The sequence below is a fragment of the Lissotriton helveticus genome, chromosome 2_2 (genome assembly GCF_964261635.1).
Source record: "Lissotriton helveticus chromosome 2_2, aLisHel1.1, whole genome shotgun sequence".
NCBI lineage: Eukaryota > Metazoa > Chordata > Amphibia > Caudata > Salamandridae > Lissotriton > Lissotriton helveticus.
In genome coordinates, this window is record NC_136060.1 from 482571730 (window position 1) to 482597400 (window position 25671).

The following is a 25671-nucleotide window of genomic DNA, read 5'->3' on the forward strand; positions in this document are numbered from 1 at the left end:
GCTGCACAGACTGGGAGAACGGCGGACAAGCAGCCTTCACCCTTTGCAATTGACTGATAGAACTGCAAGCGGTCACTTGCAGACTTAAAACCTTAGTTTGGATGGGGGTGTTTTCCTGCTTATCCTGGGGAGTGGGATTTGGGGAAAATGTTTAAACTTAATATGGGCTGGACACCTTGAGTTGCAGCACACAAAGTGCTATATGGGATCGAGTGGAGAGAGGAGGCAGATAATGGTGCATAGGCTGTCCAAGAATCGTAACATCATCCAATGGCTGATGCGCAAAAGTACAAATGCATGACTTGGAATGTTAGAGGCATGCACACAATGACGAAACGCCATAAAGTCCTCTTATACATTTGAAGGCGGGGAGCCCAGATAGCCCTATTACAAGAGGGGAACATCCATTACGACACGGTTGTTACGACCCCCACTACCATTACAACGCGGGCAATACAACGCAAGTCATTACCACGACTTGCGCTGGAGGGCACTCTAGGCTAAGGAATAGTAGATTTACTATTCCAACACCTTCCATACTGTACGTAGACTGGTGTTGGAATAGTAAATGTTACTATTCCTAAGTCCAGCACCCTACAGCGCAAGTCGTGGTAACGAATTGCGTTGTAAAGCCCGTGTTGTAATGGTAGTGCGGTGTAACAAGACACACTTAACATAGAAAGAGGGGCAAGCCTTACAGAGGCGGTGGAGGATCCAGTTGTTTTATATTACCTACAGTGATATGGATCCAAGCAAGGGTCCCATTCCAATTGACGGACTCGCTGATAGACCCAGAGCCGCTTTGTAGCCATAGAAGGGCGATTAGAGGACCGAGAAATAAGTATAATTAGCATATACGCCCCAATGCGGAAGAACCAGCCTTCTTCACAAGACTGAATCACTGCCTGATGCAATATCTGATGGGCAATACCCTAGTAGGAGGCGACTTAAATAGTGTGGACAACACACTCCTAGATAGATCTCACCCTCCACTGTGAAAATTCCCAAGCAGCGCGCATCTCGCATGCGTTCACCACCTGGAGACAGAGTTGGGGATGGATAGATGCCTCGAGGACCTTACACCCCCAAGATAGAGACTACTCTTATTTCTCTGCGGTGCATGAGGCACATGCGCGACACAACACTTTCTTATGTGCAGCAGAAATCCAACGCCATGTTGTTGCTGCGGAATATCTTGCGTTCACAATATCAGACGACAACCCATTGGTCTTGTCCCTGAGATGGAGGCAGCCTGTATCAACGATCCCCATATGGAGGCTCCGTCTGAACACCCTGGAAGACCAGGTCTTCTGAGAAGAGATTAGGGGGAGATAGCGCACTACTTTGAGGCCAATGCAGGGATGGGCTCTTCGCCGAATGCAGAGTGGGGCGCTTTTAAAGTGGTCCTGGGGGGCCAATGTATAACACGTACCACCGGAGTTAGGCACGTCATCCTGGGAGAAGTAGAGGGAGCAGAGACAACCCTTAGGGGACTGGAATGTAGAAGACCAGAACACCCTGGCCTTCAGCATGCAGTTTTAGAAGCCAAGGAGAAGGTGGCAAGACAGAGAGACTTAGATGCTTCGACTATAAGAACTATCCAGAGAGCACCCATGCAGAGCTGGACAAATCGGATCACTCCTGTTGTGGTTGCCAAACTCGGTTAGCAGGAGCCTGCCTCTGGTGGAAATAGAGGATGAGGAAGGGATCAGGCACTATATGCAAGCGAAGATTAATGAGGTCTTCGCCTACTACTATGTTCATTTCATTTCATTTCATAATCTTTATTTCGATGATTGTTCATCATAAAAGATACAAAAACAGTACAATCATGCAATATTAAAAAATAGTATTGCAATATTTAAACTCCCACAGTTAAAAGATTTAAAACTATTTCAATCAGATGCTCAAGTTGACCACAATCTTCCTAGTTTCGAAGGGCTGCATTCAGACAATAGCGCCTCCTATGCCAGACAGTGCCCAAGTATTTTGCCACAGCAAACACGATGTTTTCAGCAAGGTCAGATTTAAGTACCCTGTAAGCCACCAGGCACTCAGTGAAGCCTACATTTTTACACAGTGGTACTATCCATTTCTTTCTAACACCACTGTACGCTGGGCAGGAAAAGAGGATGTGCATATCTGTCTCTCTGTCTACTCCACACCCAGGACAGCTACTCTCAGTGGGCTTACCCCACTTGCTTGTGAGGGCACGAATCGGTAGTGACCCGTGCCTCCACTGCACATAAAGCTTCCTTATAGAGGGTGGGTAGATAATATCTAGGACTGGTTCGAAACAGTAACAGTCTTTAAAGAGCAGAAAAGACTCAGTGCAGGACCCCATATTTTTATTTTGCACTAGTGTCGCTAGTTTATGATCATAGTAGATTTTTGCCAATCGCTTCTTGGGCAGCACTGGACAGGTGACCAAAGGGTTAGACCATACAGTATGTAAACCAATGCTCTCCAACCCCAATTTAACAAACTTGAGCCAGGGAATTTTGCCTGCTTTGGGCAGGGAAAGAATCTCTTGCAAGGCCTCCCTATAACTGGCTAATTCTGGCGTTGCCCAAATCCTGCGCCAGAACATCAATGGTCTCAGAGATAATTCTTCATCAATTGGTCTCAAGCCTATGTCTAGCCTCAATGGGGTCAACGGTGTGCTGAGGAGGAGTAACAAAAGCTTCCTGATCAACTTGTTCTCCACCTTTAACAGATCATTACAGGGTAGATGTCCCCACAATTCGCTACCGTACATTGCCGCACCTTTTGCCTCGATCTTATAAATCTCTAAGGATGGGCCAACAGGTCTCATCGATGACTTGTTCTTCTCAATCATCTTTGAAATCCCACCTACAAACTGGGCTAATTTGAGGTGCGCTTTTTCATGTTGGTGGCCCCAGGCTAAGGTTTCATTCAGGGTGACCCCCAAATATTCGAAGGTACGAACCCTTTCAAGTTTGTCCGGGCCAATGGACGGAACAAAACGGGATTTGGGAGTTGGATTAAAGACCATATACTTGGTCTTTCCGGTGTTAATTTCCAGCCCATGCTCACTGCAAAAATCCACAAACCCGTTAAGGACACGTTGAATCCCCATTGGGGATTTGGAAAGCAGCAGGGTGTCGTCTGCGAACATAATCGCCGACACCCTGCTGCCAGCGAGCCTTGGGGCATCACTGTCTGCGACCCTGTTGAGGTGATCAATAACCCTGTTGACATAGAGGCAAAACAGGGTCGGTGCAAGCACACAACCCTGTCTTACCCCCCTGCCAACGGGGAATTTACCAGAAAGGCCCCCAATCCTGCCACACCTGACCCGGGCGTAATTGTCAGTGTGAAGACGAGTTATCACCTTCAAGAGACTTGGCGGGACCCCCATTTTGCCTAAGACCCTCCACAAGTTGCTACGCGGGACAAGATCGAAGGCAGCTCTCAGGTCCACGAATACAGTGTAGAGGCTGCCACCCTCCAACTGTACCGTTTTCCAGAAAATGAGTGCCAAACGAAAGACCTGGTCAATTGTAGAGACCCCGGATCTAAACCCGGCTTGGAACGGGCTCAGTATTTCATTATCTTCCACCCATTCTAGTAAACGGTCAAGGACCAGACGGGAAAACAGTTTCTGTGTTACATCCAGGAGACTAATTGGCCTGTAATTAGCTGGAAGCAATGGGCACCCTTTCTTAAATATTGGGACTATCTCTGCCCCCAGCCATGTGGCGGGGGGCGACATACCCTCAAGGATGGCGTTAAAGAACACCTGGAGATACGGTGCCCAGATGTCAACCTCATGCTTGAACAGGTCCCCGGGAAGTTTGTCCAGCCCCGGGGCCTTTTCAGCTGACAGACCCAGGATTGCTGCACTGACCTCTCCCAATGTAAACATACCCATAGGGGCTGCATCCAGGGCAGGATCTGTACCCTCTGGAACTTCCATGGTTTCCATATGGTCCACATCGGCCGCTCTATACAGAGAGGCGAAATGTTCTTCCCAAACGGACGATGCAATATTAGCCTCGACCGCTTTGGTAGGTTCAGCTGACCCATGTTGGACGATCTGCCAGAATTTGCGGGCGTCCCTCCATTGTAGAGCGCTCATCATATCTGACCAGTTTTCAAAGTCCCATTCAATTTTGGCGTTATGAATAAGATTTTTATATATTACTCGCCTAATCCTGATCTTAGTAGGACTTTCCCGCTCTTTGAGGGACTTTAAGAGATCTGCCTTAGCTCTCCTACACTCAGCGTTAAACCATGAACCGCGCATCCCCCTTGGATTCCTAGTTTTCGCTACGGAGTTCAGGACTTCAGCTAAGTTCATGACCAGCTCCTGGTGGATACCTGCCAGTACTCTATGTCCATCCGGGGACGGTAACCCGGGTAGTAGTTTTTCCACTTGTTCTAAACTTGGAAGCAGTATGGTGTATAGTCTCTGGATGTCATCATAATTCCCCGCTATTTTAGGCAAATAATTCGCCGCCTGTTACTGGCTGCTATTAGATCTGGGGCTAAGCTCGCAGTACACTCCTGTTCCCCGGGTACCACACCCTGCACTTCAAACCTGAGCGCCAGCGCATTGTGGTCGCTGTCCGTTCTGGTAAGTACCTGAAAGTCCTTAACTTTCGCCCAGTCCCTGGATTCCACCAACATATAATCTATTCGCGACTCTTGCCCTATGTAAAGCTATGCAGAAGGTCGCAAGAAGGTGAACATACGTAAGCAAGGGAATACCTCGCAGGCCTGCAGAAGATGAGGCTGAACCCCGAGGAGGCAGAAGAGCTAGGAGCGGACATTACACAGCAGGAGGTACGAGCCACCATCAAGGGCATGGTAAGGAATAAGACCCTGGGCACGGACGGTCTACCGGCGGAATTCAATGCAACCTATGTGGAGGAGCTGGCCCCAAAACTGGTCACAGTGTCCCAAGAGGCTCGGGAAGCAGGCATACTGCCGGAGAGCACTAGGGAGGCCCTCATAATTCCGTTGCCTAAGCCAGGGAAAGAGCTACACAACTATACAGCCTCTAGACCTTTATCCATGCTAAACATGGATTACAAAATCCAAAGCAAGGTCTTGGCGATGCTCCTTCTCCTCCACATACCCAAATTGGTCCACGTAGACCAGGCAGGGTTTATCCCGGGGTGGAATACGGCCATAAATATCAGACTACTCCTAGCTGTCATGGGCTCCAACGAGAACGACAGGCAGGAAGCGGCGGTGCTCACGGGAGACATAGAGAAGGCCTTTGATAGCCTTGAGTGGCCCCACCTCTGCGAAGTACTCACCAATATGGGACTGGGAGGATGCTTTCTGGCATGGGTGGGACTATTGTACACATCCCCCATGGCCCAGGTGCGCACAGGGAGGACCTTCTTATCCAGACAGGGGGTGGAGAGGGGTATGAGGCAGGGATGCCCATGGAGTGCAGGGCAAGGAGTGGGCAGGACTATAACGGCCTGGGGACAGGAGCGGTACAACATTTCATAGCCCTGTATGCAGACAACCTCTTGCTGTTTCTCAGTGACACAGCAGGTGGATTGAGAGGGGCGCTGGGCATGCTAGCCAGGTTCGGTACCATATCTGGCCTTAAAGTTAACTGGTGGAAATCCAGCTTATATCCTATGATGCCCAATGCCCTTTTGCCACTTCTCACTGAACTAGAGAAATTGAAATGGGAGCCCAGCTGCCTGAGGTACCTTGGAGTCAAAATATATCGCAGCTCAGCAGAGTTACTAGAGGGTAACATGGATAGAGCGATAAGATCAGTGAAGTCTGCGATGGAATTCTGGGGAAAGCTGCCGTTATCTCTAACTGGACGGGTAGCAATATTAAAGATGGTAGCACTCCCGTGACTATTGTATTACTTCGGGGATCTCCCGGTGTGGATCCCAAGAGCAATATTCAAAGATCTTGACTCACTGATCACGTCATTTATATGGGGATGGGAACGCAGAAGAGTACCGTTGACCTCCTTATAGCGCTCCACAGATGCAAAAACAACAAATTGATGGACGGAATGTTGCACAATGGCAAAACATTCACCCCCAGTCAAAAAAAATCAAAAATCAAAATAAGCTTTATTCGATATTCACAAAGGATATCATAAAAGCAATCATTACATTTGTTAAGAAATAACTCTGCTGTTGGATAAATAAAAACACGATCATCATAAAAAACCAGGAATAAAAACCTCTTTCATGTAAACTATGTAAAAAAGGTAAAAAACAGCTACAAACGTACATAAATTATCGTAGCGATTTCCTAAATGTAAGCAGCAATTTCAAAAACTGTTCCATAATGCATATAACATCCTTGTCCTCCAACTGTTGCAAACGAACAAGGGCATCTCTACAGGACCTCAAACCCCATTTCTTCAGAAGAGGTTTCAATAAAGATTTCCTGGGGACTACATAGTATGTACAGAATAATATGGAATGGATGTTCGATTGGGGAGAACAGTCATCACAAGGGCAAGGGCACAGATTTCGAGACCAATCATTAGAAGAAGGAAATGTTACTAGACGAAAAAAGGAGCCCAGTCTGAATCTGGTCAAAAGCATTCTAGTAAAATAAGAAAAATCAGTGGAAAGGTACAGTTGGAGACCCTTATTCAAGGTAATCCTTTGATAGTCCAAACATATTTTATTTTGTTTTTGGATTGCCCACCTCTTGGCCTCCAGGTGGTCCTTTAAGATCTTTCTCAAGGTTTTCCTAGGGATGTGCTCCAAGGACATAGGGTCGGTATAAAACTCTGGTCGACCAATTTCGCAAAACACACTTTTTACGTATGCCAGCCATTTCGTGTGTTTTACGCCTTCCAGCTTAAGAATGTCCAAAATTACTTCTCGATTTAATGCAGCCTCCACTGTGGTCCAGATTTTATGCCACAAGAGAAGTGGCTCAACTTTAATTACATCAGAGATGTAAGGTAAGCCTAACTCTATGTGGGTCATGTAAACCGAGGTTGATTTAGGTATCGCTAGTAAATACCTTAAGAAGTGATTTTCCACTATTTGGATGGATAATATGTTTTCGATCCCCCAAAGACCAGCACCATATATTGCCGTTGAGACACAATTGGCTTTATAAATAATGATAAGCTGTTTTACTGGTCTCCCCCCTATTTTACAGGAAAAATCTCGAAGCGCCCCAATTGCTCTAACAAAGGCAAGTTTCCTAGCTTTAATGGCAGATTGCCATGTCACCTTTCTGTGGACGCAGATGCCCAGATACGGGAAATGATCAACTGTATCTATTCTTTCACCTTCAATGAATATGGGACATGGGATTTTCTTTATTCCCTTGCTGCATACCATGGAAAATGTCTTACCAATATTCACTTTCAGACCCCTTTCCTGCATAAAGTTTGAAAAGGCGGTGACTGCTCTTTGTAGCCCCAATCTTGTTTGTGAAAAAATAGCCGCATCATCGGCGTACAACAAGATCGGGACGGCATGGCCTCCCACTTTCGGGTAGTCACATTCGATGTTTTTCAAGTGATCCCCGAAGGCATTTATATAGAGGGAAAAGAGCAGGGGGGCTAAAATGCACCCCTGCCTCACCCCTCTGGTGATAGTAAACCTTGGAGAACACTCCCCCCTTGGTCCGAACCGCACCCTAGCCCCCGCATCTCTGTATAAATTTTTGATAAAATCGAGGATAGATGGATTTATCCCCAGATGCTCCAGAACTTCCCATAACTTTTCATGTACCACACAATCAAAAGCGGAGGTTAGATCTACATATGTTACATAGAGATTGCCCTTTTTTACCTCCACATATTTTGACATAAGAAGATGCAAATTGAGGCTCTGTTCAACTGTGCCCCTTCCGGTTCGGAAACCATATTGTAGTCTTGAAAGAACATCAGCCTCCTCAGTCCAATTATGTAAACGTTTCAGAATTATACGTCCCGCAACCTTCATTAGAGAGTCAAGCAAGGAGATAGGCCGATAACAAGATGGTAAATGCCTATCTCCTTTTTTATATATGGGTACCACAATGGCCTCTGCCCAAGTTGGTATTTGGCCGTACACATTTGCTGAGTTCAAGGCAGAGGTTAAAACTGGCCCCCAAATGTCTAATTCCGCTTTGAAGACATCCGCTGGGATGGCATCTGGCCCAGGTGCCTTCCCAGCAGGGCTCTCCCTTATAGCAAACATAACCTCCTCACACGAAAAAACAATATTAGGAGTACCTTTTCTCAAAACCATTGTGGTTGAAGTTGAGGGAGGAGTGGAATCCGATGGAAAGATATTAGAAGAAATAGGTCTACTATATAATTTTTGAAAGTAGGCAGCCCATGTATCGCCATCAATAGCAAGATCCAAACTCCTCTCAGGCATTTTTACCCATGGCAATGGGGTATTTACGAATTTCCAAAATGCCGAGGAGTCACGGTTTCCACAAGTTTTCAACAAGGTCTGCCAAGCTTCCGCCTTCAAAGATCTTTTCCTGTTTTTTATGGCTAGGCGATATCGAAGTCTAGCCTCACGTATCTCCATAGGTAACTTTGGGCTCGAATGTAAAGCTTTCTTCAGAAGTTTTTGTGCTCTGGTGCAGTCTTTGTCGAACCACCCTTTGGGGATAATAGGACCTGGTTTGAACTGGCGGGTAAGTAGCTTTTTTAAACTATCCTGTATTTTCAGAAAGGCTTCAACGATTGTTTGAGGCTGTTCAGTCAAAGACAAACAAGTGTGTACTTCCTCCCACCTCAGCTTTAAAAGATTTCTAAGAAGACTAGCTGGATTGATTTTTTCCCATTTTAGGGTATAGCCATTTAATGATCCTATTTTAATAGGTTGTTCGTAAGTTATTGGTGGATTTTTATGGCGATGTGTGGGAAGTGGTAACACAATAGATAGAGTCAAGGGATAGTGGTCACCATATAAATGGTCAAGGGTGTCCCAGGAGGATATAAGGGAAGCATACATCTTTGAAAAGAGGACAAAGTCAATAATGGAATTTGCTCCTCTTCCATGAAAGGAAGGTTTAAAAGGTCTCGGCGGGGAGCATATGTCGTTTGCAAAAGCTAAATTAAAAGACGCCATAAAATTGTTTAATATCTCTCCTGTTTTTGTATGTAGGAAGTGATTTGAAGTATCATCATCAACTTCATTTTCCTGTATCGGGGAAAAGACACATGAGCCTCTTGGAGTTTTTTGGAAAATATGGCAGTTAAAATCGCCCATAAACGCCATCGCACACTCACCCCCGCACCATTCTTTAATCGAAACAACAACATTATTCAGGTCATATAATACTTTCTCCAAACCCTCCAAAGGCATATTGTCATAAAAATTGATTATTAATAGACTCAAGGAATGGGCCATTTCGATGAGGATTATTTGGTAGGAATCCCTGAGGAGATGTTTCCGAATCCTCAGACCTAAACCAACACTAACATGTATACTCAGACCCCCCCTAGGTCTACCTTGCTTACTCTCTGTCGCTGGTGAATGGAATGTCTGATAGCCCAATAAATGTATCGGGGCCTGCACCCAAGTTTCCTGAAAACACAGGACTGAACAGGAGGTTACCACATCCAGCCATCCTGGCTGAACAATTTTTGAGGAAATGCCAGCCACATTCCAGCTAAGAATCTGTATTTTTGAAAATTGTTTCCGATTTTCCAGATGGATAGAGGAATTAATTGTGATATTTGGCTGTTGAACAAGGGGAAGCATGTTTATTGGAACAGTAATGGTAGCATCACTTACAGTCCCCTTTTCTCCTCGCTTACTACATCCCAAAAAACCATTTATATATGGTACGTTGGAAGATATGCAAGGGACCTTCCCCGTCACTAGTTTGTCGATATCAGGTGGGGAGAGTCATTCATTTTCGTCCAAACCACCAAGCGATTCATAGTAGTTATAGCGAGGAAGGTTCCAAAGGGGGGTTTTCGGTGGAAGATATTGACCATAACCAACAAAATCGTGTCTAGGAGGTGGAGGGAGTATATTTTCCATCCTTCCATGCCTGTGAGGATAAGGGTTATAAGGAAATCTTCGGTGCCATTGGGTGGAAAAATTGTCATAATGCGGTTTTGGGCAATTCGGCCTTCTGGGCATTAGTGCCTCAGGATAAAAATATGATACCTCTTTAGGTGTAATCGGGCCTCTATTTAAGTCTGAAAACCAGTCCCTTATGTGTGCGATGACTCTAGGGTCCTTAAAAGTAATAATTACCACGTCTCCCTCTATGTCTTTGGGACGTATACCAACCCAATTAGTTCTTCGAACCATAATAATATCGCCATTTATATGGGGTGGCAATGGCCTGTTGTTTTTTAACCAATAAATGGCTTTATTCTTTAAACTAGTGTGGTGTTCATGCGTTCCCAATGGTAAGGGCAAAACCCCCGTTAAGACAATGACATTGTGTGAAGCAGCCGGGGATAAATCCACATTTCTTTCACGTGTAGGTCCTTTTAACTTGTAATCGGCCTTATTCTTATCCCATACGGGATTTTTAGTCCCTATGTCGGCAGATTCCATAAGGGAATTTATTTGAGTAGAGTAAGCCTGGGGATTTGAAGGCAATTTTTTTTGTGGCGACAGGGACTTTATTAGCTAGCTTCGATTTAGATAAAGAGGGTTGTGTAGTAAGAATTTTTACTGCTGGTGTGCTTTTGACCTCTTTAGATGTTTCTCTGCCTCCCTTGTGTCTAATGAGTTCACTGAGACCTTACTAATTGTAATTTTTTGATTTGGGCATTTAATGAGAGTATCCAGTTGATCGCCTAATCTCTTTACTCTCTCAGCTATTGGGAGTAGTAAAGCTTTCAGTAAGTGCTCCATCGCATCTACAAAATCTTTTACGGGAGGAGGTGCACAAGAGGGGAGTGATTTTTCAGGAGCATTAGGGACCCCTTGAACTATTTGAGGTGGTTCTTTCCTGAGTAAGTCTTTGAAAGGCATTTGTTTACGGGCCAGGGTGTCTATATTTCCCAGTCCTCTTCTCCTACGTTTTTTCGGGGGCGAGCGAATAAGTTGCTGTTTCAGTTTCTGTTGCTGTTTTTGTTTTGGGAGATGTTTTACAGTCGATATCTTTGGGCCCTTATGTTGCGAAGAAGCTATTTGAGTTGGTTTTAGCTGTTCGACATCCAAGGGCATTTGTGCCTCTAAGATGCTTGAACTTACCGGCTCAGGGGCTTTGGGAGTTTTAGGGGTAACAAGATCAATAAGGTCAATAGTTTGATTGGTGCTGGCGATAGATAGTTCAAGTTGATTGGCAGTAGATTTATCGTTTTTAGGGGACGAGCTGACCTGAAAAATTAAAGGGATATTTTCCATGTTGAACAGATCAGCGTCAGAGTTTTCCCGGGAAGCGTTATGCAATTGTGGGTCAAGAATAACTTTGGGAGAAGAGTCTATTACAGTATTTTTAAGTTGCTCGATGGAGAGCCGACGAGCGGCTCTTCGCTCTGCCAGGGCCAGATCTCTGTCAACTTCAGCTATCGCTCTTGTAAAGTATTTATCCAGGGGACCCAAGAAAGAAACACCTACCCTGGATGGAAGGTCCTCCTCAACAGGTGTAGACATTTCAAAAAGATGGTTTAACAGACAGTATTGTAAATCTGATCCCAGGTCCTAAGTGGGAAGCGTTAAGGGATTGGCCAAGCCGAGCCTTGTCTGGCCTTGGAGGGCCGTAGAGGGCCCGCCCTTTGCCCGGGCTTCGCCCCGGGCTACGACCCGCGTGCGCGTCCCGCGATGCGCGTTATCGGTACTGCTTAAATACACAGAAGAAGAGTCGAGGCGTGGCACTGGGAGGGGGCGCGGCTCGGGCGGGAAGAGGAACCAGCTGTTGATGGTGAATGCTGGTCCTCGCAGTCCCGGGGGCCGCGCCTCTCACCTCCTCTGCGGCCACGGGGATGGTCTATTCTCCACAACAGGTTCCTGTAAGTGCAGGAAGACTGGCGAGCTACTCCTGTAGCGAGGGCGGTATCAGCAATTCAACAACACCTCTGACGAGCGGCTCCCGCGGAGCGGGGGCCGCGAGAGGTAAAGAGCGGATCAGCGGGAGGCGTGGCACTGGGAGGGGGCGCGGCTCGGGCGGGAAGAGGAACCAGCTGTTGATGGTGAATGCTGGTCCTCGCAGTCCCGGGGGCTGCGCCTCTCACCTCCTCTGCGGCCACGGGGATGGTCTATTCTCCACAACGGGTTCCTGTAAGTGCAGGAAGACTGGCGAGCTACTCCTGTAGCGAGGGCGGTATCAGCGATTCAACAACACCTCTGACGAGCCCCAGTCACAGATCTGTGTTTAATCTATCGTTATTTTGCTCACCACACCACCCCAGTTCAGACATGGCCATGTGCAAATCAGTCTTGACCCTGTGCCTCATGGGAACAGTCCAGCCCAAACTGCTAAGCCATGTTTTCCCTGGACCAGAATCAAGCATCCTAGGATGAAGGGAGGCCTAGCCGTCCCTGACTGATATTATATAGGTGCCCAGTTGTGCTGGCTGATCCAATGGCTGTTGGCGGAACGTACTCCGGAGAGGGAACGGTACCTGGCTGTACCGGATGCCACAGCCCTAGCGATGATCCTGCTACGGGTGCGACAGAACGCATAAGAAAACACAATGGAAACCGGGGTGGTGGTGCGCTGCTGGGCTAGATACCTGAGTCGGGTAGGCGCCAAGATTCCCTACTCCCCGGACCTACTCATCACAGGACTAAGCTGTCTGCCACAGGGAGAGCACTGGACGGGTTTGGAGGACTGGAAAGGGGCAGGCCTGAAAGTGAAGGGGGGACATATACCAAGATTCTACACTGCTCCCATTCTAAGTATTACAAGCAGCATATGACTTACAGGGAGGCCAGTTCCTGAAGCATGGGGCCCTTACCAGAAGAATTAGAAAACACTGGGGAGTGGGAGGCATGGAGCCGCGAGCAGTAGCCTGATGTAGATATTTTACGCTATCAGCGGGGAGGATCAAGACAGTCTCCTGCCTCTACAAGGTAATCAGGCAAGACATGCAAAGGTTGTTAGAGTTCTTGCGATTACAGTGGGAAGAAGACCAGGGGAAGCAGATCCCAGAGGTGGTGTGTGACAAGATTCTGGAGCGCACCCCGCACAATTTAAATGAATAACTTTTTAGATGCTGCATAGAGTGTACCTCACCACATCCCGCATTAGAAGATATTTTGGGACGGAGACAGCTGCATGCCCAAGATGTGGAGAGAGGGAGGCACATGTAATTCATATGTTATGGAGCTGCCCCACACTACAATCCTTTTGGGAGGAGATAAGGCAAGTGGTGGGTGATCTCATTGTCAAAGAGCTCCCACAAGCTCTGGACCACTTCCTCTGGGATGGTTCCTACATACGGCCAAAAACAAGGCGAATGGGAAGTTTGAAGACCTGGCCTATGTTCTGGCCAAAAGAGAGATAGCCAGGAATTAGAAGGCACCGGGGGCAGATTGCTTCTTCGGAAAAAGAACATGAAAAGTGGGCGGGAGCAGAAGGTAGACTACTGCTCAGGGAGGCCAGTGGAGGGATAGGTACAATTGATAGGGCTAGGTCGTGGGAAAGCCTTGTGAGTGAACTGACGGCAGATAGACAGGTTAATAGTGGGAAGGGCTCCTGTCAGCTGGCGACGCCGGAACGGGAAAGAGAGAGAGGTGAGCACCCGGAACAGGGACAATAGGCACCACATCACAATGAAACTAAAATACTAGCTCATGACAACCCAACAATACTTAGGGATTACATTATGACCACTGCAGCGCAACTCAAGGGGAGACTTTTATGTTAATAGGGGTGTTAAATTCAATACACCAGAGAGTAATAATCTTCCATAAAGTATACTGGATATGATATGAATAATGTTTATGTATGTCAATGATGTCTTAAAAACTCAATAAAATCTGGTTGTAAAAAGAAAAATTGAATTTCCCTAGCTGGGGTTTAGACCCTTGTCAAAAAGCACTCAGAGCCCCTGTTAGCCACCACTGTACCATCTATTCTACATGCATTTGCTATGCCCAAAGCTTTTGTGTCAGGGAAAAAGGGTGCTTTCCTTATTCCATTTTCAGGTCATGTTGCTTTTACATGCAACAAATCTACACTTGATTTTCGTTATTTATAAACAAAGACCCCTTCCTTTCTCTCACTCTGGCACTTGGCCCATGCATTTATTTTTCTTACACAACCATTCCCAAAGTCTCATTCCACAAATTAAGAGATTTCTTTCATAGCAAACCTTGCCCCCCTTCTACATGCCACAGCAGGTCACAAATGTCTGATATGCACTGGCTTGACTAAAAAGGCCACAGATCTCACTGACACTGATATGGGTGATTTACATGGGACATCTTTCATTTGGGTAAAATAGAAAAAAATGGAAAAGAATATAAAAATCAAATTTTCCCAGCTGGGATTTGAACATTTGTTGAAAAACACTCATACCCACTAAGAGCTCCCACTGTACCATCTATTGTCCTAAAAGAATATTTTGGCCCAAAGCCATTTTGTCATGCAAGGAGTGTTGCCATCCCTCTTCTATTTCTATATCATTTTGTTTTTACATGCCACAAATTCTATGTCATGACCGGAGGCTCTGATTATGCTTCTCATTTCTTTACTACTAATTTCAGCAGCCATTCACAATAAAGTAAAACACAAACTACATAACCCATGTTTCCCTGTACCTCCCATGTCACATGCTCCAATTATATATGAGCTACCCATATAACTGTAGACGTCACCATTTTGTGTCCTCTTTCTTTGCTGCTTCGCAGTCAGGTAAGTGCAGTTTAATTATTTAGGCTTGTACTGCCGTGATTATAGATATCTCATATCTCTATCACATAGAATGTTTCTTTTCTATATGCTTGTTATGCCGTAATTATAGGTATTCCATACCTCTATTTGCAGTGAATGTCATGCTTTCTACGTGTTGAAGTTCTATGAGGGCAGGAGTGGTAAGGTTACCAATCACCCACTGCGTGCGCTACAGCGCTGGGTCACTGCCTTCATTTTTTGAACACTTACGGCAGTCGGACTCCTACGCTGCTTGCTGCCTCAGTGGCGGTACAAAAGGGGGTGGTGATGGACGGAGCATCTGAACCAATCAAACACTCACACCCAGTCAAAAGATCTGGGTTTAATCCATCACCGTTCTTTAGCCCACTCCGCCACCCCAGTTCAGACATGGCTATATGCAAATCAGTCTGACCCTGTGCCTCATGGGAACAGTCCAGCCCGAACTGCCAAGCCATGCCTTCTCTGGACCGGAAACAAGCTTCCGAGGACCGGTTTCTGGCATTACAGCCGTCTCCAGCCCGGCTTGCTTGAATCCAGTGTCAAAGTGAGCAAGGGATTCACGTCTGAGCATACCCTGCCACACTTATGGTGGCCAAAAGCGGTACAAAAGGGGGTGGTGATGGACGGAGCATCTGAACCAATCAAACACTCACTCCCAGTCAAAAGATCTGGGTTTAATCCATCACCGTTCTTTAGCACACTCCGACACCCCAGTTCAGACATGGCTATATGCAAATCAGTCTGACCCTGTGCCTCATGGGAACAGTCCAGCCCGAACTGCCAAGCCATGCCTTCCCTGGACTGGAAACAAGCTTCGGAGGACCGGTTTCTGGCATTACAGCCGTCTTCAGCCCGGCTTGCTTGAATCCAGTGGCAAAGTGAGCAAGGGACTCACGTTTGAGCATACCCTGCCACACTTATGGTGGCCAAAAGCGGTACAAAAGGGGGTGGTGATGGACGGAGCATCTGAACCAATCAAACACTCACACCCAGTCAAAAGATCTGGGTTTAATCCATCACCGTTCTTTAGCCCACTCCACCACCCCAGTTCAGACATGGCTATATGCAAATCAGTCTGACCCTGTGCCTCATGGGAACAGTGTAGCCCGAACTGCCAAGCCATGCCTTCCCTGGACCGGAAACAAGCTTCCGAGGACCGGTTTCTGGCATTACAGCCGTCTTCAGCCCGGCTTGCTTGAATCCAGTGGCAATGTGAGCAAGGGACTCACGTCTGAGCATACCCTGCCACACTTATGGTGGCCAAAAGCGGTACAAAAGGGGATGGTGATGGACGGAGCATCTGAACCAATCAAACACTCACACCCAGTCAAATGATCTGGGTTTAATCCATCACCGTTCTTTAGCCCACTCCGCCACCCCAGTTCAGACATGGCTATATGCAAATCAGTCTGACCCTGTGCCTCATGGGAACAGTCCAGCCGGAACTGCCACGCCATGCCCTCCCTGGACAGGAAACAAGCTTCCGAGGACCGGTTTCTGGCATTACAGCCGTCTTCAGCCCGGCTTGCTTGAATCCAGTGGCAAAGTGAGCAAGGGACTCACATCTGAGCATACCCTGTCACACCTATGGTGGCCAAAAGCAGTACAAAAGGGGGTGGTGATGGACGGAGCATCTGAACCAATCAAACACTCACACCCAGTCAAAGGATCTGGGTTTAATCCATCACCGTTCTTTAGCCCACTCCGCCACCCCAGTTCAGACATGGCTATATGCAAATCAGTCTGACCCTGTGCCTCAAGGGAACAGTCCAGCCCGAACAGCCAAGCCATGCCTTCCCTGGACCGGAAACAAGCTTCCGCGGACCAGTTTCTGGCATTACAGCCGTCTTCAGCCCGGCTTGCTTGAATCCAGTGGCAAAGTGAGCAAGGGACTCACGTCTGAGCATACCCTGCCACACTTATGGTGGCCAAAAGCGGTACAAAAGGGGGTGGTGATGGACGGAGCATCTGAACCAATCAAACACTCACACCCAGTCAAAAGATCTGGGTTTAATCCATCACCGTTCTTTAGCCCACTCTGCCACCCCAGTTCAGACATGGCTATATGCAAATCAGTCTGACCCTGTGCATCATGGGAACAGTCCAGCCCGAACTGCCAAGCCATGCTTTCCCTGGACGGGAAACAAGCTTCCGAGGACCGATTTCTGGCATTACAGCCGTCTTCAGCCCAGCTTGCTTGAATCCAGTGGCAAAGTGAGCAAGGGACTCACTTCTGAGCATACCCTGCCACACTTATGGTGGCCAAAAGCGGTACAAAAGGGGGTGGTGATGGACGGAGCATCTGAACCAATCAAACACTCACACCCAGTCAAAAGATCTGGGTTTAATCCATCACCTTTCTTTAGCCCACTCCGCCACCCCAGTTCAGACATGGCTATATGCAAATCAGTCTGACCCTCTGCCTCAGTGGAGCGGGTAGTGGACAGCGCACGTCTTGCTGATGTGTGCAGCATCTTTTACTTATGAACAAGGACCACAGAAGACGCATGTGCAGAAATCGAATGCCACACTCAGGGATATTGATCAGCGCGTTTGCTGGCTTTATCTACATACAACGTGACCCGTCTCTGTATGTGGTGGCAGGGGTGAATGCTCCCCCTAAGCCCTTTCTCACAAGTGTGTGCAGGGCTTTATACATTTGCATAGGCTCTGAATAGAGTGGGTTTTTTGGTGCAGGCAGCTCCCTTCACATTTAAATTAAGGCACAATCCTTGGCCTGGCAGAGTGTTTTCTACCCCCCCCTTACTCTCTTAACTCCCAGTAAATTGAGTATGCATGCAGAGAGAATTGTACAATGGGATCCCTATATGGTGCAGGAAGACATCTACTAATAACAAGGTGATGACCAGCTAGAACTGGATTTAGTGGATGCACTGGACTGCGCTGTACAACGATCAGTTAATAAGGCCCTAGTACGGGCACTAGGTCCCTTCACGGGCAGCTGTGTCAGTTTGCATGCCAACAAGGCTGGCAACCCCAACTTCATCTGGCCAACAATGAGGTGGGCCCATCAAAAAAGAGCAAAGTCAAGAGTAAATCACAGCCAGAGGTACATGGAGATGCTTTTGAAAAGCTAAGGCACAAGAGAGACACTGAACACTATTATAGCGCCAACCCACATTGAGAGTTCTCTCAGTCTCACAGCTCACAGTACGCAGAGGCCCTAGACTTAGACTGCTCTTCAAACACTGAAGACAGTGATGAGGGTGAGAAGACAAGACCCAGTAAGAGGAAATGGGCTTCAGTCCATACCCCTCGGGTCCTCCAATTCGAGCCCAATGAAGTAATTCACCCCAGGGAGTCAATTTATTTATTTTTATTTATTTATAAAGTTTTACATAGCGCGAACAGGATCCCGAAGGATATTTGAGTGCTTTACAAGAAGGATGAGGATGGAAGGAAGGTAATACATACAATATCGACCTTAAGTAGGAATACAAGCAAGAATAATCATATAATTACAAGAAGAATAGGTCAAAGTAGCGTAATACAGTAAGCAGGTACATAGCGGACTAAACGGGGGGCACACTATGAGATTAAGAAGAGCATCATCCAAAGATGGTCCAATGGTTGTATGATCAATGACCTAGTGCAGGTGACCTTAACCCAATTAAGGTAGGAATTTGTTTATTAAGAATCTTTTGACTTCCCGTTTCAAAGCAACCGCTGAGGAGATTTTGCGTATTTCCAGTGGCAGAGAGTTCCATATCTTTGGGGCGGCACCGGAGAAGGCTCTCAGGCAAGGTCTCTTTTTCCTAAAGATTTGAAGTTTTAAGAGGAAAGTGTTAGTGCTTCTTGAGGGTCTCCCCCGCAGGATAATTCAAGTTCTTGCGTTAGGTACCTGGGAGTTTTGAAGTGTAGGGCTTGGTGCGCCAGAGCGGCAATTTTGAACTGGATTAGAGCTTCGTAGGGTAACCACTTAAGAGATTTTAGGACAGGGGATATGTGCACATTTCGTTTAGTACCAGTAACCAGTCTGGCCGCTACGTTCAGTGATGCCCTTAGTGGAGCCATGGTGTATTTGGGAAGGCCACAGAGCATAGCGCTGCCATAGTCTGATCTCTGTAAGACGAGCGTTTGAACTACCTGCTTGAAATCCGTTTGTGGAAGGAATGGTTTGATATTTCTAAGTGTCCTCATCAAGTGATTTGTTCCTCTACATGTTGCTGATATGAATAGTCATGTTCAGGTGCTTGTCCAGGGTGATTCTGAGAGATTTGGCTGAGCCTATAATGAGGGGGGTGCAGTTGAAAGCCGTGAGGTGATTCATCCAAAGGTCTAGTTTGGAGATGTGGTTCGGAGGAAAGATGAGAAGGAATTCAGTTTTTGAGATGTTGAGCAGGAGATGGTTCTTAGTTAACCAATTTTGAGTATACGATAGGGTAGAGTTGAGTGAGATGATGTTATCTGGGGGGTAGATTTTCAAATAGAGTTGTGTATCGACCGCATTCATATATAAGAGAATGTTCATGAAATTTAGTGAGTTTGCTAATGGTTCCAGAAAAAGTTTGAAGAGTATAGGAGATAGGGAGGACCCTTGGGGTACACCCATGAGAACTGGGGAGGTCTGGGAGAGAGAGTGGTTTGCCTTAACTCTTTGTGATCTATGGTGGAAGAAGGACGAGAACCATTGTAATGCCCTACCAAAGCCCATCTTGTTCTTTAGAATGGATAGGAAGTTGTCGTGATTGACCGTGTCGAATGTGGAGGAAAAGTCGAGGAGGATTAGGAGGCAGAATTCCTTTTGGTCAAGCATTTTTAAAATGTCTTCCATAACGTGAGTGAGAGCCGATTCAGCGCTGTGCCCCTTCTGAAAGCCAGATTGATGCTGGTTCAGGAGTTTGAAATTCTCAATGTGAGCACAAAGTTGGGTTTGTACGCATTTTTCTTGGAGTTTGGCTAGGGTGGGGATGTTGGAGATAGGGCGTAAGTTATTGAGGTCAGCATTATCTGCGTTCATTTTATTTAGTATCTGTGATACCTGAGCTGCTTTTAGACAATCTGGGACCATACTTTGTGACAGTGAATCCTTGTCCAGGTAGGGATGAGAACTTTCTTGATTTCTTTGAAGATGGCCGGGGGCAGGGGGTCGCTGAAATGGTTAGAAGGGGTGATATTCTGAAGAATCTTGTTGATGTCTTTTTCACTGAAAGGGGTAAAGGTGTCCCATGATGCATTGCTCTTGGGGACCAGACTGATATGTTTGCGGTTTTCTAAAAGGTTAATGGGTGGAACAGACCCGGAGGATGGCAGAAGTGCCTTCTTGGAGGTGAGTTCAATGTTGATAAGCCTTGATTTCTCAGTGAAGAAAGCAGCCAGTTTGTCGCATGAAGGTGGGCTGCCTCCAGTAGGGTGGGTTCCCTCTCCAGGAATTGCGGAATACCTTCATACCCATTTATGGGGAAGATTTGATAAAGAGGTACATGCATGCCTCCACATGGAGTGCCCCCGCCCAGACCTGGCGGGTAAGGTTGCAGACACGCCAGAGGTAGTTCCTATCATGGTCACTTTTATGAAAAAATGTGCAAGGTATCTAAAAAAGGGCCTGGGTCGCTCATGTGAGATGTGCCAAGATAAACTACTTGACCTGACTGGAATCTTGACTAAGATCTTAGACTTAGCATACTAAGTCAAAGAGTCCAACTCCCCAGTAAGTACTGACGATCTGATTGGCTGGGCTCAGTGAGCAATCTGCATGTTAGGAAACACCAACAGCACCATGTCTATGGCATGCCAGAGATCTATCCTGATGAGAATAGATCCTAAACTCAATGATCTATCCAATTCGTAAGCAGCCCAATGGCCAACAGCCTATTATTCGGGGGCTCCTTTGTTAAGGAACTGTCCAGATTTTGTGCCACCTACTCGACTATATACAAGGTCCAAAGGTCGCTAAAAAGAGTATTCTGGAGAGGTTTTTTTGTCAGGGCCGTGTGCCGCGGAGGGTGTGCTAGGCTGTGGAACCCACCAAAGCTCTCAACAAAGCTACTATGCCTACGGCAAAGGTGGTTGGTATGGAGACCAACCAGATCCCACATTCTATCCTTCTCAATCCAGAGGTCGACCACCCCAGATTCTGCCACAGATCCGGACACGGACAATAGAATGCAATCAAGGACACAAGATCTACTGGTATGAGTTATTCCCTTCTCAGAAGTGATATTGGGAGGAAGAGCGTCGCTATTCACCACAACTGTAAATACATATCCATGGACCCATGTGTACTGGAGACCAATCAGGGCTTCAAAGTGGAATTTTAAGAATCTCCAACTCAGTCTGGCCCCCCAAAACAAATGTATTTTTTCCAAACACAAGTTTTTATATTCAAACTCTCCTAGACAAAGGGGCAATATGCCTGACAACTCCACACACCAAAGGGTTCATGAGACCCATCTTTCTGTTCGGAAAGAAGGGCAGAGGTCACTACTAGTCCTAAACCTCAAGGATTTCAATGCCTGGATATTGTACTGACATTTCAAAATGGAAGAAATTCTCTTGCTATTTATTTATTTATTTATTAAGCAATTTGTATTGCGCAAAACTCAACCCGAAGGTGTCAAGGCGCCTATCGAAAAAAAAATCAGCAAATTACAACAGCACTACTACAGGTAGGCACGTACAAAGAGATAGGTCTTTAGGGCGGATCTAAAGGCTTGAAGAGTGGAAAGAGACCTAACCTCAAGAGGGAGAGCATTCCACCATTTAGGGGCCAGATTGGAAAAAGCCTTGCCACCCCATCTAGTCTTCCGAACCCGAGGAATGGAAAGGAGGAATCTATTAGAGGAACGAAGGTTCCTACCAGGATTATAGCGGGAGAGGATGCATCCAATCCCGGTGGGGCTGGTCTTAGCTAAGGCCTTATACACCATGCACATGGACTTAAAATGAATGCGGTCCACAACAGTAAGCCAGTGCAGTTGCTTCCTAGCAGCGGTGGCAGAGGCACGTTGGGGTAGATCGAGAACAAATCTGGCCACGGCGTTCTGAACCACCTGCAGGCGCTGCAGCTCGGACTTATTAAGTCCAGCATACAGCGCATTGCAATAGTCCAGACGCGAGCCCAGTAGGGCAACAGCCAGTTGCTTTCTTGCCTGTAAAGACAGGTAGTGCCTGATTTTCCTGAGGATGTGGATAATCCCCCAACAGGTCGATACAGTCCTGCTGACCTGTTGGCACATGCTAAGGATAGGGTCAATCATGACCCCCAAATTTTTCGCTGAGGATGTGAGATCCGGGCAGGCACCTAAGGAGTCCGGCCACCATTCGGCGGACCAGATGTCCTCCCTCCCTCCAAACACCATCACCTCAGTCTTCTCCCCGTTCAGTTTCAATGAATTGTGGATCATCCATTGGCCGACTGCCTCCATACAGGATCTAAAATTGGCGGCAGTCGACGTAACTGATTGGGAGAGAGAGACGAGGATCTGAGTGTCGTCCGCATAGGAGACTACCTCCATCCCAAAAGATCTAATCAGTCTGGCAAGGGGAGTCACATAGATATTAAACAGGGTAGGACTAAGCGCTGACCCCTGAGGGACCCCACAATGCACAGATAGGGATGGAGATAGAAACTGACCCAGCATCACCCTTTGCTCTCTAAGATCGAGAAAAGAGGAAAGGAGTCCCAGGGCAGCCCCCCGCACTCCAATATCCCTCAGTCGAGATGTTAAGACTGAGGGAGAGAGGGTATCGAAAGCCGCTGTGAGATCTAAGAGGATCAGGAGGGAGGTCTGACCCCCATCAACCCGCGTGCGGATGTTATCAAGCACTATGGTGAGGGCAGACTCGGTGCTATGTTCCCTCCTGAATCCATGCTGGGAAAGATCCAAGCATCCCGAGTTCTCCACAAATGCTGCAAGATGTTTATTTAGATGGGCTTCTAGCATCTTTGCGGGAGCCGGGAGCAGAGAAATGGGGCGAAAGTTTTTTAAGACCCCAGGGTCAAGAGAGGGTTTCTTGAGCAGAGGTTTTACCACAGCATTTTTCCACTGCTGGGGAAAGACGCCCTCCTCCATCGCCCTGTTCATGATGTCAACCAGAGGGGGAAGGAGGGATTCTCTGCACTGCTTTAGGATCTTTAGCGGACATACATCTAGTGGAGATCCAGATTTGGTTTTGGTAAGAAGGATCTCAAGATCTTGGTAGGAGAGAGGGGGGAAAAATTCAAGATCCCTGACCCGGGGAGAGACGGCACCATTAGAATCCAAAATAGCGGGTACCAGGGGCATAGTGGTGGAAGATTTTAGAGATTCCAAAGCACTATGAATGTCCAATATTTTGGACTGAAAGAAAGAGGCTATTTCGTTACAGAGCCCCTGGGAGGCGACCACCGGGTCTGGGGCCTGGAGAGAGGTGAGGGAATCTACAATTCTGAAGAGCTCTTTAGGAGATGAAAGAGAGGAAGTGAGAGCCGTAAAGTAATCCTGTTTAGTTTTCATCACTTCCAATTTATATTTTTTGAGCAAGATCTTATGTGCTTCTCTATCCTTAAAATTCCAGCTAGAGTGCCATAAGCGCTCTTGTCTCCTTACTTGTTGTCTAAAGAGCCTTAATTGTTCGGAGAACCAGGGAGCTGAGGGTCTTTTCCTGGCTATGTAGCAGGACCTGGCAGGAGCCAAAAAATCCAGGGCCTCCGAGATGGTTTTTTCAAATTGTGAGACCGCAGATGAGGCATCCTGCTCCTGAGCGGTAGACAATCTGGGTATCCATGGGAGAAAAGAATCTTCCCTAATGTTTTTAAGGTTCCTGCGTACTACCACCGTCCCTGGAGACCCTCCAGCTATATTCAGGGTCGGATAAGTCAGACCGAAGGATACGGCCAGATGATCCGACCAAGAAAGCTGGAGGGAGTTAGTAACTGTCAGCCTTTGATCATTAGAGAAAATACCATCGAGCGTATGTCCGGCTCGATGAGTGGGTCCTTTCACCAATTGGGTGAGTCCACACGCCGACATTGCTTCCAGAAGAGAGATGGTGTCTTTTGCCTCCAGCAGCTCCAGGTGAAAATTAAAATCACCTAGAATCGTGAGATCTTGGCGCCCAAAATAGGGTTCCAAGATCTGAAGCAATTTCAACCCGAACTCCGCTCTAGGGCCAGGAGGCCGATAGAGCAGAATCCCATTAAACACAGGATTAGGGTGATCGGACAGTGAGAAGTTTAGTGCTTGGAACGCATCCTTGGGGTCAGAAAGGGGTGTAATGTGACAGTGAAACCTATCCTTATATAGGATAGCCAGACCGCCACCAACTCGGCCTATCCTGTCCTGTCTTGCCAGGCAATAGCCCTCTGGGATAGCTTCCACAAGGTCAGGGCCGGAAGAATCTTTGGCCCAAGTCTCAGTAACGAAAACCCAGGAGGGGTTCCTTTCTGAAACAAACTCTTTAAAAACAAGATTGTTTTTAACGAGAGAGCGAGCGTTAATAAGAAAGCCAAAGTCGCTCGACATACTAGGTTCCATGGAGGAACAGAGCTCCCCGAGGGAAGGGCGGGGGAGAGGATTAAGACCTCCTAGATCTGTTTGAAAGCAAGAGCACCTCCGAGGTAGTAGAGAATCCTCAGGAGTGCAACGGCGGAAACAGGGTGCGGATGGAGGTTTAAGCCTTAATAAATCCTGTAAGGAATATTTAGGTGAATGGGAGATTACATTAGCCTGGCCAGCAGTCCAGCCATCCAGCCCGTCCTCAGCGCGGACGGGCGCAGACGGGCTGGACTCTGGCGTGACTCCGGCGTGGCTGCGGCTGACACGCTGCGCGCACACGCTGCGCGTCATAGTGCCCAGTTGAAATAGGTCTCTAACCAGTCCTCGTGACTGTTAGAGCGCTGGAGTGTCCAGCGTCTCCCTACCCCACCCAAGATGGCGCTCCCAAAGCGTGTAGCGCGAGGGACCGGCCCGCCAAAGAGGCAGTGAGGGAACAATTACAATGCAGGTAATGCGGCAAGGGAATTTTTAAGAGCAGGGGAGAATGGTGAAAAAACAATTTAAATAATAGCCACAAAACGGGGAGTTTAAAAAGAAGTGTCTGGGACGAGCCCAGCTGTCGCAGTGCAAGTAGGAGCAAGGAGAGCCTACCTCCTGTTCTATTTATGCCCAAATCCCGGCGTCGGTCTCCAACCAGTCCTCGTGACTGTTAGAGCGCTGGAGTGTCCAGCGTCTCCCTACCCCACCCAAGATGGCGCTCACAAAGCGTGTAGCGCGAGGGACGGCCCGCCAAAGAGGCAGTGAGGGAACAATTACAATGCAGGTAATGCGGCAAGGGAATTTTTAAAAGCAGGGGAGAATGGTGAAAAAACAATTTAAATAATAGCCACAAAACGGGGAGTTTAAAAAGAAGTGTCTGGGACGAGCCCAGCTGTCGCAGTGCAAGTAGGAGCAAGGAGAGCCTACCTCCTGTTCTATTTATGCCCAAATCCCGGCGTCGGTCTCCAACCAGTCCTCGTGACTGTTAGAGCGCTGGAGTGTCCAGCGTCTCCCTACCCCACCTAGGAGATATTCTACAGCAATTCTACTGGATGGTCAGCCTGATCCTGGAGGATGCCTACCTCTCCATCCCCATATTCCCACCTCACAGATGGTTTCTACAGTTCATATGACAAGGACAGTGCATGGAATTCAAATCCCTTCCATTCGGTCTCTCATAGACCTGTGGTGTTTCACTAAACTGATGAGACCAGTCGTAGAAGCACTGAGGGCTTGAGGAGTATGTCTAATTGACTAGACAACCTCTTGTTGATGGCCCAGGGCCTTCAGACACTGAGGACTCATCTATCATGGACTATACAACTTCTTCAGAAGCTGGGATTCCTGATCAACTCCCAGAAGTTAGTCCTGTCGCCAGTCCAGAAAATGGCATTTCTGGGTTTCCAGATAAAATCAG

The 25671-nt window shown here is 47.3% G+C and overlaps 1 protein-coding gene across 1 annotated transcript in view; it reads right to left on the reverse strand.

Moving 5' to 3' along the window:
• Positions 1 to 411: 411 nt before the first annotated feature.
• The window catches only part of LOC144821550 (E3 ubiquitin-protein ligase TRIM7-like), a 249905-nt gene continuing 224645 nt past the window's right edge, over positions 412 to 25671 (reverse strand). Inside the window, exon 7 of the transcript XR_013608380.1 lies at positions 412 to 669. The gene's annotated coding sequence lies outside the window, so the exon portion shown is untranslated. The remainder of the gene's footprint in view (positions 670 to 25671) is intronic.